We start from the raw sequence: 12,540 nt of genomic DNA, 5'->3' as shown, positions 1-12,540 counted from the left end.
CGGCTTCTTCGCGCAAAGAGCCTGGTGCCGGTCGAGGTGCGCTCCAGAGAGCGGCTTCTGCCGAAAGGCGCCCGGGACCGGCGCCTACCTTCGGGGAGCTTCGGATGCCGGTCTCCTTCGTCTCCTTTCCCCTACATCTTAGCTTTTTTTCTGAAAAGCTTTTCTCCTGAAAACCATTTTTACTGAAAAGTTTTGCAGTATTTTTCTCAGGGAGAAACGGTGTCAGCACAGCAAGCCTCCCTCCGGGTTTTCCGAGCATTTAATCGAGTTCTTACCAGTTCGGAGAAGAAAAGAAATCGCCAAAAAGTCCACAGTGTGCTGCATAAGCTTTAGAAGGATGCACAGGAAAGTGGTCAAAGAAACTCTTTCCCTAGCAATGCTTATGTATGTTTAAACTGCTGCAGAGTGAATAGATCTTGACCTCTCTCAATTTGAGAGGTGTGCACAGAATCCCAGTGCTGTGTGTCTTTGCTCTTGGCGTCCCAGCATCTGCCGGGGCTTTCCGTCTCCCGGAGGCCAACAAGCGGCTTCTTCGCGCAAAGAGCCTGGTGCCGGTCGAGGTGAGCTCCGGAGAGCGGCTTCTGCCGAAAGGCGCCCGGGACCGGCGCCTACCTTCGGGGAGCTTCGGATGCCGGTCTCCTTCGTCTCCTTTCGCCTACAGCTTAGCTTTTTTTCTGAAAAGCTTTTCTCCTGAAAACCATTTTTACTGAAAAGTTTTGCAGTATTTGTCTCAGGGAGAAACGGTGTCAGCACAGCAAGCCTCCCTCCTGGTTTTCCGAGCATTTAATCGAGTTCTTACCAGTTCGGAGAAGAAAAGAAATCGCCAAAAAGTCAACAGAGTGCTGCATAAGCTTTAGAAGGATGCACAGGAAAGTGGTCAAAGAAACTCTTTCCCTAGCAATGCTTATGTATGTTTAAACTGCTGGCGAGTGAATAGATCTTGACCTCTCTCAATTTGAGAGGTGTGCACAGAATCCCAGTGCTGTGTGTCTTTGCTCTTAAGCGTCCCAGCATCTGCCGGGGCTTTCTGTCTCCCAGAGGCCAACAAGCGGCTTCTTCGCGCAAAGAGCCTTGTGCCGGTCGAGGTGCGCTCCAGAGAGCGGCTTCTGCCGAAAGGCGCCCGGGACCGGCGCCTACCTTCGGGGAGCTTCGGATGCCGGTCTCCTTCGTCTCCTTTCCCCTACATCTTAGCTTTTTATCTGAAAAGCTTTTTTCCTGAAAACCTTTTTTACTGGAAAGGTTTTTACTGAAGAGCTTTTTAGTATTGTCTAAAGGAGAAACTGTGTCAGCACAGCAAAGACTCCCTCGAGGTTTTCCATGCAGTTCATAGAGTTCTTACCATCTCGGAGGAGAAAAGAAATCGTCAAATTGTCCACGGAGTGCTGCATAAGCTTTAGAGGGACGCACAGGAAAGTGGTCGATGAAACTCTTTCCCTAGCGATCTTTATGTATGTTTAAACTGCTGCAGAGTGAATCGTTCTTGACTTCTCTCAATTTGAGAGCTACCCACTGAATGCCGGTGCTGTGCGGCTTTGCTCTTCGAGTCTCAGCATCTGCCGAGCTCTCCGTCTCCCGGAGGCCAACAAGCGGCTTCTTCGCGCAAAGAGCCTGGTGCCGGTCGAGGTGCCCTCCGGAGAGCGGCTTCTGCCGAAAGGCGCCCGGGACCGGCGCCTACCTTCGGGGAGCTTCGGATGCCGGTCTCCTTCGTCTCCTTTCGCCTACAGCTTAGCTTTTTTTCTGAAAAGCTTTTCTCCTGAAAACCATTTTTACTGAAAAGTTTTGCAGTATTTGTCTCAGGGAGAAACGGTGTCAGCACAGCAAGCCTCCCTCCTGGTTTTCCGAGCATTTAATCGAGTTCTTACCAGCTCGGAGAAGAAAAGAAATCGCCAAAAATTCCACAGTGTGCTGCATAAGCTTTAGAAGGATGCACAGGAAAGTGGTCAAAGAAACTCTTTCCCTAGCAATGCTTATGTATGTTTAAACTGCTGCAAAGTGAATAGATCTTGACCTCTCTCAATTTGAGAGGTGTGCACAGAATCCCAGTGCTGTGTGTCTTTGCCCTTGGCGTCCCAGCATCTGCCGGGGCTTTCCGTCTCCCGGAGGCCAACAAGCGGCTTCTTCGCGCAAAGAGCCTGGTGCCGGTCGAGGTGCGCTCCGGAGAGCGGCTTCTGCCGAAAGGCGCCCGGGACCGGCGCCTACCTTCGGGGAGCTTCGGATGCCGGTCTCCTTCGTCTCCTTTCGCCTACATCTTACCTTTTTTTCTGAAAAGCTTTTCTCCTGAAAACCATTTTTACTGAAAAGTTTTGCAGTATTTGTCTCAGGGAGAAACGGTGTCAGCACAGCAAGCCTCCCTCCTGGTTTTCCGAGCATTTAATCGAGTTCTTACCAGTTCGGAGAAGAAAAGAAATCGCCAAAAAGTCCACAGTGTGCTGCATAAGCTTTAGAAGGATGCACAGGAAAGTGGTCAAAGAAACTCTTTCCCTAGCAATGCTTATGTATGTTTAAACTGCTGGCGAGTGAATAGATCTTGACCTCTCTCAATTTGAGAGGTGTGCACAGAATCCCAGTGCTGTGTGTCTTTGCTCTTAAGCGTCCCAGCATCTGCCGGGGCTTTCTGTCTCCCAGAGGCCAACAAGCGGCTTCTTCGCGCAAAGAGCCTGGTGCCGGTCGAGGTGCGCTCCAGAGAGCGGCTTCTGCCGAAAGGCGCCCGGGACCGGCGCCTACCTTCGGGGAGCTTCGGATGCCGGTCTCCTTCGTCTCCTTTCGCCAACATCTTACCTTTTTTCTGAAAAGCTTTTCTCCTGAAAACCATTTTTACTGAAAAGTTTTGCAATATTTGTCTCAGGGAGAAACGGTGTCAGCACAGCAAGCCTCCCTCCTGGTTTTCCGAGCATTTAATCGAGTTCTTACCAGCTCGGAGAAGAAAAGAAATCGCCAAAAAGTCCACAGTGTGCTGCATAAGCTTTAGAAGGATGCACAGGAAAGTGGTCAAAGAAACTCTTTCCCTAGCAATGCTTATGTATGTTTAAACTGCTGGCGAGTGAATAGATCTTGACCTCTCTCAATTTGAGAGGTGTGCACAGAATCCCAGTGCTGTGTGTCTTTGCTCTTGGCGTCCCAGTATCTGCCGGGGCTTTCCGTCTCCCGGAGGCCAACAAGCGGCTTCTTCCCGCAAAGAGCCTTGTGCTGGTCGAGGTGCGCTCCGGAGAGCGGCTTCTGCCGAAAGGCGCCCGGGACCGGCGCCTACCTTCGGGGAGCTTCGGATGCCGGTCTCCTTCGTCTCCTTTCCCCTACATCTTAGCTTTTTATCTGAAAAGCTTTTTTCCTGAAAACCTTTTTTACTGGAAAGGTTTTTACTGAAGAGCTTTTTAGTATTCTCTAAAGGAGAAACTGTGTCAGCACAGCAAAGACTCCCTCGAGGTTTTCCATGCAGTTCATAGAGTTCTTACCATCTCGGAGGAGAAAAGAAATCGTCAAATTGTCCACGGAGTGCTGCATAAGCTTTAGAGGGACGCACAGGAAAGTGGTCGATGAAACTCTTTCCCTAGCGATCTTTATGTATGTTTTAACTGCTGCAGAGTGAATCGTTCTTGACCTCTCTCAATTTGAGAGCTACCCACTGAATGCCGGTGCTGTGCGGCTTTGCTCTTCGAGTCTCAGCATCTGCCGAGCTCTCCGTCTCCCGGAGGCCAACAAGCGGCTTCTTCGCGCAAAGAGCCTGGTGCCGGTCGAGGTGAGCTCCGGAGAGCGGCTTCTGCCGAAAGGCGCCCGGGACCGGCGCCTACCTTCGGGGAGCTTCGGATGCCGGTCTCCTTCGTCTCCTTTCGCCTACATCTTACCTTTTTTTCTGAAAAGCTTTTCTCCTGAAAACCATTTTTACTGAAAAGTTTTGCAGTATTTGTCTCAGGGAGAAACAGTGTCAGCACAGCAAGCCTCCCTCCTGGTTTTCCGAGCATTTGATCGAGTTCTTACCAGCTCGGAGAAGAAAAGAAATCGCCAAAAAGTCCACAGTGTGCTGCATAAGCTTTAGAAGGATGCACAGGAAAGTGGTCAAAGAAACTCTTTCCCTAGCAATGCTTATGTATGTTTAAACTGCTGGCGAGTGAATCGTTCTTGACCTCTCTCAATTTGAGAGGTGTGCACAGAATCCCAGTGCTGTGTGTCTTTGCTCTTGGCGTCCCAGCATCTGCCGGGGCTTTCCGTCTCCCGGAGGCCAACAAGCGGCTTCTTCGCGCAAAGAGCCTGGTGCCGGTCGAGGTGCGCTCCGGAGAGCGGCTTCTGCCGAAAGGCGCCCGGGACCGGCGCCTACCTTCGGGGAGCTTCGGATGCCGGTCTCCTTCGTCTCCTTTCGCCTACAGCTTAGCTTTTTTTCTGAAAAGCTTTTTTACTGGAAAGGTTTTTACTGAAGAGCTTTTTAGTATTCTCTAAAGGAGAAACTGTGTCAGCACAGCAAAGACTCCCTCGAGGTTTTCCATGCAGTTCATAGAGTTCTTACCATCTCGGAGGAGAAAAGAAATCGTCAAATTGTCCACGGAGTGCTGCATAAGCTTTAGAGGGACGCACAGGAAAGTGGTCGATGAAACTCTTTCCCTAGCGATCTTTATGTATGTTTTAACTGCTGCAGAGTGAATCGTTCTTGACCTCTCTCAATTTGAGAGCTACCCACTGAATGCCGGTGCTGTGCGGCTTTGCTCTTCGAGTCTCAGCATCTGCCGAGCTCTCCGTCTCCCGGAGGCCAACAAGCGGCTTCTTCGCGCAAAGAGCCTGGTGCCGGTCGAGGTGAGCTCCGGAGAGCGGCTTCTGCCGAAAGGCGCCCGGGACCGGCGCCTACCTTCGGGGAGCTTCGGATGCCGGTCTCCTTCGTCTCCTTTCGCCTACATCTTACCTTTTTTTCTGAAAAGCTTTTCTCCTGAAAACCATTTTTACTGAAAAGTTTTGCAGTATTTGTCTCAGGGAGAAACAGTGTCAGCACAGCAAGCCTCCCTCCTGGTTTTCCGAGCATTTGATCGAGTTCTTACCAGCTCGGAGAAGAAAAGAAATCGCCAAAAATTCCACAGTGTGCTGCATAAGCTTTAGAAGGATGCACAGGAAAGTGGTCAAAGAAACTCTTTCCCTAGCAATGCTTATGTATGTTTAAACTGCTGCAGAGTGAATCGTTCTTGACCTCTCTCAATTTGAGAGGTGTGCACAGAATCCCAGTGCTGTGTGTCTTTGCTCTTGGCGTCCCAGCATCTGCCGGGGCTTTCCGTCTCCCGGAGGCCAACAAGCGGCTTCTTCGCGCAAAGAGCCTGGTGCCGGTCGAGGTGCGCTCCGGAGAGCGGCTTCTGCCGAAAGGCGCCCGGAACCGGCGCCAACCTTCGGGGAGCTTCGGATGCCGGTCTCCTTCGTCTCCTTTCCCCTACATCTTAGCTTTTTTTCTGAAAAGCTTTTTTCCTGAAAACCTTTTTTACTGGAAAGGTTTTTACTGAAGAGCTTTTTAGTATTCTCTAAAGGAGAAACTGTGTCAGCACAGCAAAGACTCCCTCGAGGTTTTCCATGCAGTTCATAGAGTTCTTACCATCTCGGAGGAGAAAAGAAATCGTCAAATTGTCCACGGAGTGCTGCATAAGCTTTAGAGGGACGCACAGGAAAGTGGTCGATGAAACTCTTTCCCTAGCGATCTTTATGTATGTTTAAACTGCTGCAGAGTGAATCGTTCTTGACCTCTCTCAATTTGAGAGCTACCCACTGAATGCCGGTGCTGTGCGGCTTTGCTCTTCGAGTCTCAGCATCTGCCGAGCTCTCCGTCTCCCGGAGGCCAACAAGCGGCTTCTTCGCGCAAAGAGCCTGGTGCCGGTCGAGGTGAGCTCCGGAGAGCGGCTTCTGCCGAAAGGCGCCCGGGACCGGCGCCTACCTTCGGGGAGCTTCGGATGCCGGTCTCCTTCGTCTCCTTTCGCCTACAGCTTAGCTTTTTTTCTGAAAAGCTTTTCTCCTGAAAACCATTTTTACTGAAAAGTTTTGCAGTATTTGTCTCAGGGAGAAACGGTATCAGCACAGCAAGCCTCCCTCCTGGTTTTCCGAGCATTTAATCGAGTTCTTACCAGCTCGGAGAAGAAAAGAAATCGCCAAAAAGTCCACAGTGTGCTGCATAAGCTTTAGAAGGATGCACAGGAAAGTGGTCAAAGAAACTCTTTCCCTAGCAATGCTTATGTATGTTTAAACTGCTGGCGAGTGAATAGATCTTGACCTCTCTCAATTTGAGAGGTGTGCACAGAATCCCAGTGCTGTGTGTCTTTGCTCTTGGCGTCCCTGCATCTGCCGGGGCTTTCTGTCTCCCGGAGGCCAACAAGCGGCTTCTTCCCGCAAAGAGCCTTGTGCTGGTCGAGGTGCGCTCCGGAGAGCGGCTTCTGCCGAAAAGCGCCCGGGACTGGCGCCTACCTTCGGGGAGCTTCGGATGCCGGTCTCCTTCGTCTCCTTTCCCCTACATCTTAGCTTTTTATCTGAAAAGCTTTTTTCCTGAAAACCTTTTTTACTGGAAAGGTTTTTACTGAAGAGCTTTTTAGTATTCTCTAAAGGAGAAACTGTGTCAGCACAGCAAAGACTCCCTCGAGGTTTTCCATGCAGTTCATAGAGTTCTTACCATCTCGGAGGAGAAAAGAAATCGTCAAATTGTCCACGGAGTGCTGCATAAGCTTTAGAGGGACGCACAGGAAAGTGGTCGATGAAACTCTTTCCCTAGCGATCTTTATGTATGTTTAAACTGCTGCAGAGTGAATTGTTCTTGACCTCTCTCAATTTGAGAGCTACCCACTGAATGCCGGTGCTGTGCGGCTTTGCTCTTCGAGTCTCAGCATCTGCCGAGCTCTCCGTCTCCCGGAGGCCAACAAGCGGCTTCTTCGCGCAAAGAGCCTGGTGCCGGTCGAGGTGCGCTCCGGAGAGCGGCTTCTGCCGAAAGGCGCCCGGAACCGGCGCCTACCTTCGGGGAGCTTCGGATGCCGGTCTCCTTCGTCTCCTTTCGCCTACATCTTACCTTTTTTTCTGAAAAGCTTTTCTCCTGAAAACCATTTTTACTGAAAAGTTTTGCAGTATTTGTCTCAGGGAGAAACAGTGTCAGCACAGCAAGCCTCCCTCCTGGTTTTCCGAGCATTTAATCGAGTTCTTACCAGCTCGGAGAAGAAAAGAAATCGCCAAAAAGTCCACAGTGTGCTGCATAAGCTTTAGAAGGATGCACAGGAAAGTGGTCAAAGAAACTCTTTCCCTAGCAATGCTTATGTAAGTTTAAACTGCTGCAGAGTGAATCGTTCTTGACCTCTCTCAATTTGAGAGGTGTGCACAGAATCCCAGTGCTGTGTGTCTTTGCTCTTCGAGTCTCAGCATCTGCCGGGGCTCTCCGTCTCCCGGAGGCCAACAAGCGGCTTCTTCGCGCAAAGAGCCTGGTGCCGGTCGAGGTGAGCTCCGGAGAGCGGCTTCTGCCGAAAGGCGCCCGGGACCGGTGCCTACCTTCGGGGAGCTTCGGATGCCGGTCTCCTTCGTCTCCTTTCGCCTACAGCTTAGCTTTTTTTCTGAAAAGCTTTTCTCCTGAAAACCATTTTTACTGAAAAGTTTTGCAGTATTTGTCTCAGGGAGAAACGGTGTCAGCACAGCAAGCCTCCCTCCTGGTTTTCCGAGCATTTAATCGAGTTCTTACCAGTTCGGAGAAGAAAAGAAATCGCCAAAAAGTCCACAGTGTGCTGCATAAGCTTTAGAAGGATGCACAGGAAAGTGGTCAAAGAAACTCTTTCCCTAGCAATGCTTATGTATGTTTAAACTGCTGGCGAGTGAATAGATCTTGACCTCTCTCAATTTGAGAGGTGTGCACAGAATCCCAGTGCTGTGTGTCTTTGCTCTTAAGCGTCCCAGCATCTGCCGGGGCTTTCTGTCTCCCAGAGGCCAACAAGCGGCTTCTTCGCGCAAAGAGGCTGGTGCCGGTCGAGGTGCGCTCCGGAGAGCGGCTTCTGCCGAAAGGCGCCCGGAACCGGCGCCAACCTTCGGGGAGCTTCGGATGCCGGTCTCCTTCGTCTCCTTTCCCCTACATCTTAGCTTTTTTTCTGAAAAGCTTTTTTCCTGAAAACCTTTTTTACTGGAAAGGTTTTTACTGAAGAGCTTTTTAGTATTCTCTAAAGGAGAAACTGTGTCAGCACAGCAAAGACTCCCTCGAGGTTTTCCATGCAGTTCATAGAGTTCTTACCATCTCGGAGGAGAAAAGAAATCGTCAAATTGTCCACGGAGTGCTGCATAAGCTTTAGAGGGACGCACAGGAAAGTGGTCGATGAAACTCTTTCCCTAGCGATCTTTATGTATGTTTAAACTGCTGCAGAGTGAATCGTTCTTGACCTCTCTCAATTTGAGAGCTACCCACTAAATGCCGGTGCTGTGCGGCTTTGCTCTTCGAGTCTCAGCATCTGCCGGGGCTTTCCGTCTCCCGGAGGCCAACAAGCGGCTTCTTCCAGCAAAGAGCCTTGTGCCGGTCGAGGTGAGCTCCGGAGAGCGGCTTCTGCCGAAAGGCGCCCGGGACCGGCGCCTACCTTCGGGGAGCTTCGGATGCCGGTCTCCTTCGTCTCCTTTCGCCTACATCTTACCTTTTTTTCTGAAAAGCTTTTCTCCTGAAAACCATTTTTACTGAAAAGTTTTGCAGTATTTGTCTCAGGGAGAAACGGTGTCAGCACAGCAAGCCTCCCTCCTGGTTTTCCGAGCATTTAATCGAGTTCTTACCAGCTCGGAGAAGAAAAGAAATCGCCAAAAAGTCCACAGTGTGCTGCATAAGCTTTAGAAGGATGCACAGGAAAGTGGTCAAAGAAACTCTTTCCCTAGCGATGTTAACGTCAGTTTAAACTGCTGGCGAGTGAATAGATCTTGACCTCTCTCAGTTTGAGAGGTGTGCACAGAATCCCGGTGCTGTGTGTCTTTGCTCTTGGCGTCCCAGCATCTGCCGGGGCTTTCTGTCTCCCAGAGGCCAACAAGCGGCTTCTTCGCGCAAAGAGCCTGGTGCCGGTCGAGGTGCCCTCCGGAGAGCGGCTTCTGCCGAAAGGCGCCCGGGACCGGCGCCTACCTTCGGGGAGCTTCGGATGCCGGTCTCCTTCGTCTCCTTTCGCCTACAGCTTAGCTTTTTTTCTGAAAAGCTTTTCTCCTGAAAACCATTTTTACTGAAAAGTTTTGCAGTATTTGTCTCAGGGAGAAACGGTGTCAGCACAGCAAGCCTCCCTCCTGGTTTTCCGAGCATTTAATCGAGTTCTTACCAGTTCGGAGAAGAAAAGAAATCGCCAAAAAGTCCACAGAGTGCTGCATAAGCTTTAGAAGGATGCACAGGAAAGTGGTCAAAGAAACTCTTTCCCTAGCAATGCTTATGTATGTTTAAACTGCTGGCGAGTGAATAGATCTTGACCTCTCTCAATTTGAGAGGTGTGCACAGAATCCCAGTGCTGTGTGTCTTTGCTCTTAAGCGTCCCAGCATCTGCCGGGGCTTTCTGTCTCCCAGAGGCCAACAAGCGGCTTCTTCGCGCAAAGAGCCTTGTGCCGGTCGAGGTGCGCTCCAGAGAGCGGCTTCTGCCGAAAGGCGCCCGGGACCGGCGCCTACCTTCGGGGAGCTTCGGATGCCGGTCTCCTTCGTCTCCTTTCCCCTACATCTTAGCTTTTTATCTGAAAAGCTTTTTTCCTGAAAACCTTTTTTACTGGAAAGGTTTTTACTGAAGAGCTTTTTAGTATTGTCTAAAGGAGAAACTGTGTCAGCACAGCAAAGACTCCCTCGAGGTTTTCCATGCAGTTCATAGAGTTCTTACCATCTCGGAGAAGAAAAGAAATCGCCAAAAAGTCCACAGTGTGCTGCATAAGCTTTAGAAGGATGCACAGGAAAGTGGTCAAAGAAACTCTTTCCCTAGCGATGTTAACGTCAGTTTAAACTGCTGGCGAGTGAATAGATCTTGACCTCTCTCAGTTTGAGAGGTGTGCACAGAATCCGTTCTTGACCTCTCTCAATTTGAGAGCTACCCACTGAATGCCGGTGCTGTGCGGCTTTGCTCTTCGAGTCTCAGCATCTGCCGAGCTCTCCGTCTCCCGGAGGCCAACAAGCGGCTTCTTCGCGCAAAGAGCCTGGTGCCGGTCGAGGTGAGCTCCGGAGAGCGGCTTCTGCCGAAAGGCGCCCGGGACCGGCGCCTACCTTCGGGGAGCTTCGGATGCCGGTCTCCTTCGTTTCCTTTCCCCTACATCTTACCTTTTTTTCTGAAAAGCTTTTCTCCTGAAAACCATTTTTACTGAAAAGTTTTGCAGTATTTGTCTCAGGGAGAAACGGTGTCAGCACAGCAAGCCTCCCTCCGGGTTTTCCGAGCATTTAATCGAGTTCTTACCAGCTCGGAGAAGAAAAGAAATCGCCAAAAAGTCCACAGTGTGCTGCATAAGCTTTAGAAGGATGCACAGGAAAGTGGTCAAAGAAACTCTTTCCCTAGCAATGCTTATGTATGTTTAAACTGCTGGCGAGTGAATAGATCTTGACCTCTCTCAATTTGAGAGGTGTGCACAGAATCCCAGTGCTGTGTGTCTTTGCTCTTGGCGTCCCAGCATCTGCCGGGGCTTTCCGTCTCCCAGAGGCCAACAAGCGGCTTCTTCGCGCAAAGAGCCTGGTGCCGGTCGAGGTGAGCTCCGGAGAGCGGCTTCTGCCGAAAGGCGCCCGGGACCGGCGCCTACCTTCGGGGAGCTTCGGATGCCAGTCTCCTTCGTCTCCTTTCCCCTACATCTTAGCTTTTTTTCTGAAAAGCTTTTTTCCTGAAAACCATTTTTACTGGAAAGATTTTTACTGAAGAGCTTTTTAGTATTCTCTAAAGGAGAAACTGTGTCAGCACAGCAAAGACTCCCTCGAGGTTTTCCATGCAGTTCATAGAGTTCTTACCATCTCGGAGGAGAAAAGAAATCATCAAATTGTCCACGGAGTGCTGCATAAGCTTTAGAGGGACGCACAGGAAAGTGGTCGATGAAACTCTTTCCCTAGCGATCTTTATGTATGTTTAAACTGCTGCAGAGTGAATCGTTCTTGACTTCTCTCAATTTGAGAGCTACCCACTGAATGCCGGTGCTGTGCGGCTTTGCTCTTCGAGTCTCAGCATCTGCCGAGCTCTCCGTCTCCCGGAGGCCAACAAGCGGCTTCTTCGCGCAAAGAGCCTGGTGCCGGTCGAGGTGAGCTCCGGAGAGCGGCTTCTGCCGAAAGGCGCCCGGGACCGGCGCCTACCTTCGGGGAGCTTCGGATGCCGGTCTCCTTCGTCTCCTTTCGCCTACAGCTTAGCTTTTTTTCTGAAAAGCTTTTCTCCTGAAAACGATTTTTACTGAAAAGTTTTGCAGTATTTGTCTCAGGGAGAAACGGTGTCAGCACAGCAAGCCTCCCTCCGGGTTTTCCGAGCATTTAATCGAGTTCTTACCAGCTCGGAGAAGAAAAGAAATCGCCAAAAAGTCCACAGAGTGCTGCATAAGCTTTAGAAGGATGCACAGGAAAGTGGTCAAAGAAACTCTTTCCCTAGCAATGCTTATGTATGTTTAAACTGCTGGCGAGTGAATAGATCTTGACCTCTCTCAATTTGAGAGGTGTGCACAGAATCCCAGTGCTGTGTGTCTTTGCTCTTGGCGTCCCAGTATCTGCCGGGGCTTTCCGTCTCCCGGAGGCCAACAAGCGGCTTCTTCCCGCAAAGAGCCTTGTGCTGGTCGAGGTGCGCTCCGGAGAGCGGCTTCTGCCGAAAGGCGCCCGGGACCGGCGCCTACCTTCGGGGAGCTTCGGATGCCGGTCTCCTTCGTCTCCTTTCCCCTACATCTTAGCTTTTTATCTGAAAAGCTTTTTTCCTGAAAACCTTTTTTACTGGAAAGGTTTTTACTGAAGAGCTTTTTAGTATTCTCTAAAGGAGAAACTGTGTCAGCACAGCAAAGACTCCCTCGAGGTTTTCCATGCAGTTCATAGAGTTCTTACCATCTCGGAGAAGAAAAGAAATCGCCAAAAAGTCCACAGTGTGCTGCATAAGCTTTAGAAGGATGCACAGGAAAGTGGTCAAAGAAACTCTTTCCCTAGCGATGTTAACGTCAGTTTAAACTGCTGGCGAGTGAATAGATCTTGACCTCTCTCAGTTTGAGAGGTGTGCACAGAATCCGTTCTTGACCTCTCTCAATTTGAGAGCTACCCACTGAATGCCGGTGCTGTGCGACTTTGCTCTTCGAGTCTCAGCATCTGCCGAGCTCTCCGTCTCCCGGAGGCCAACAAGCGGCTTCTTCGCGCAAAGAGCCTGGTGCCGGTCGAGGTGAGCTCCGGAGAGCGGCTTCTGCCGAAAGGCGCCCGGGACCGGCGCCTACCTTCGGGGAGCTTCGGATGCCGGTCTCCTTCGTTTCCTTTCCCCTACATCTTACCTTTTTTTCTGAAAAGCTTTTCTCCTGAAAACCATTTTTACTGAAAAGTTTTGCAGTATTTGTCTCAGGGAGAAACGGTGTCAGCACAGCAAGCCTCCCTCCGGGTTTTCCGAGCATTTAATCGAGTTCTTACCAGCTCGGAGAAGAAAA

The sequence above is a fragment of the Haemorhous mexicanus genome, chromosome 6, assembly GCF_027477595.1.
Source record: "Haemorhous mexicanus isolate bHaeMex1 chromosome 6, bHaeMex1.pri, whole genome shotgun sequence".
Taxonomy (NCBI): Eukaryota; Metazoa; Chordata; class Aves; order Passeriformes; family Fringillidae; genus Haemorhous; species Haemorhous mexicanus.
Note: the sequence above shows the minus strand (reverse complement) of the source record.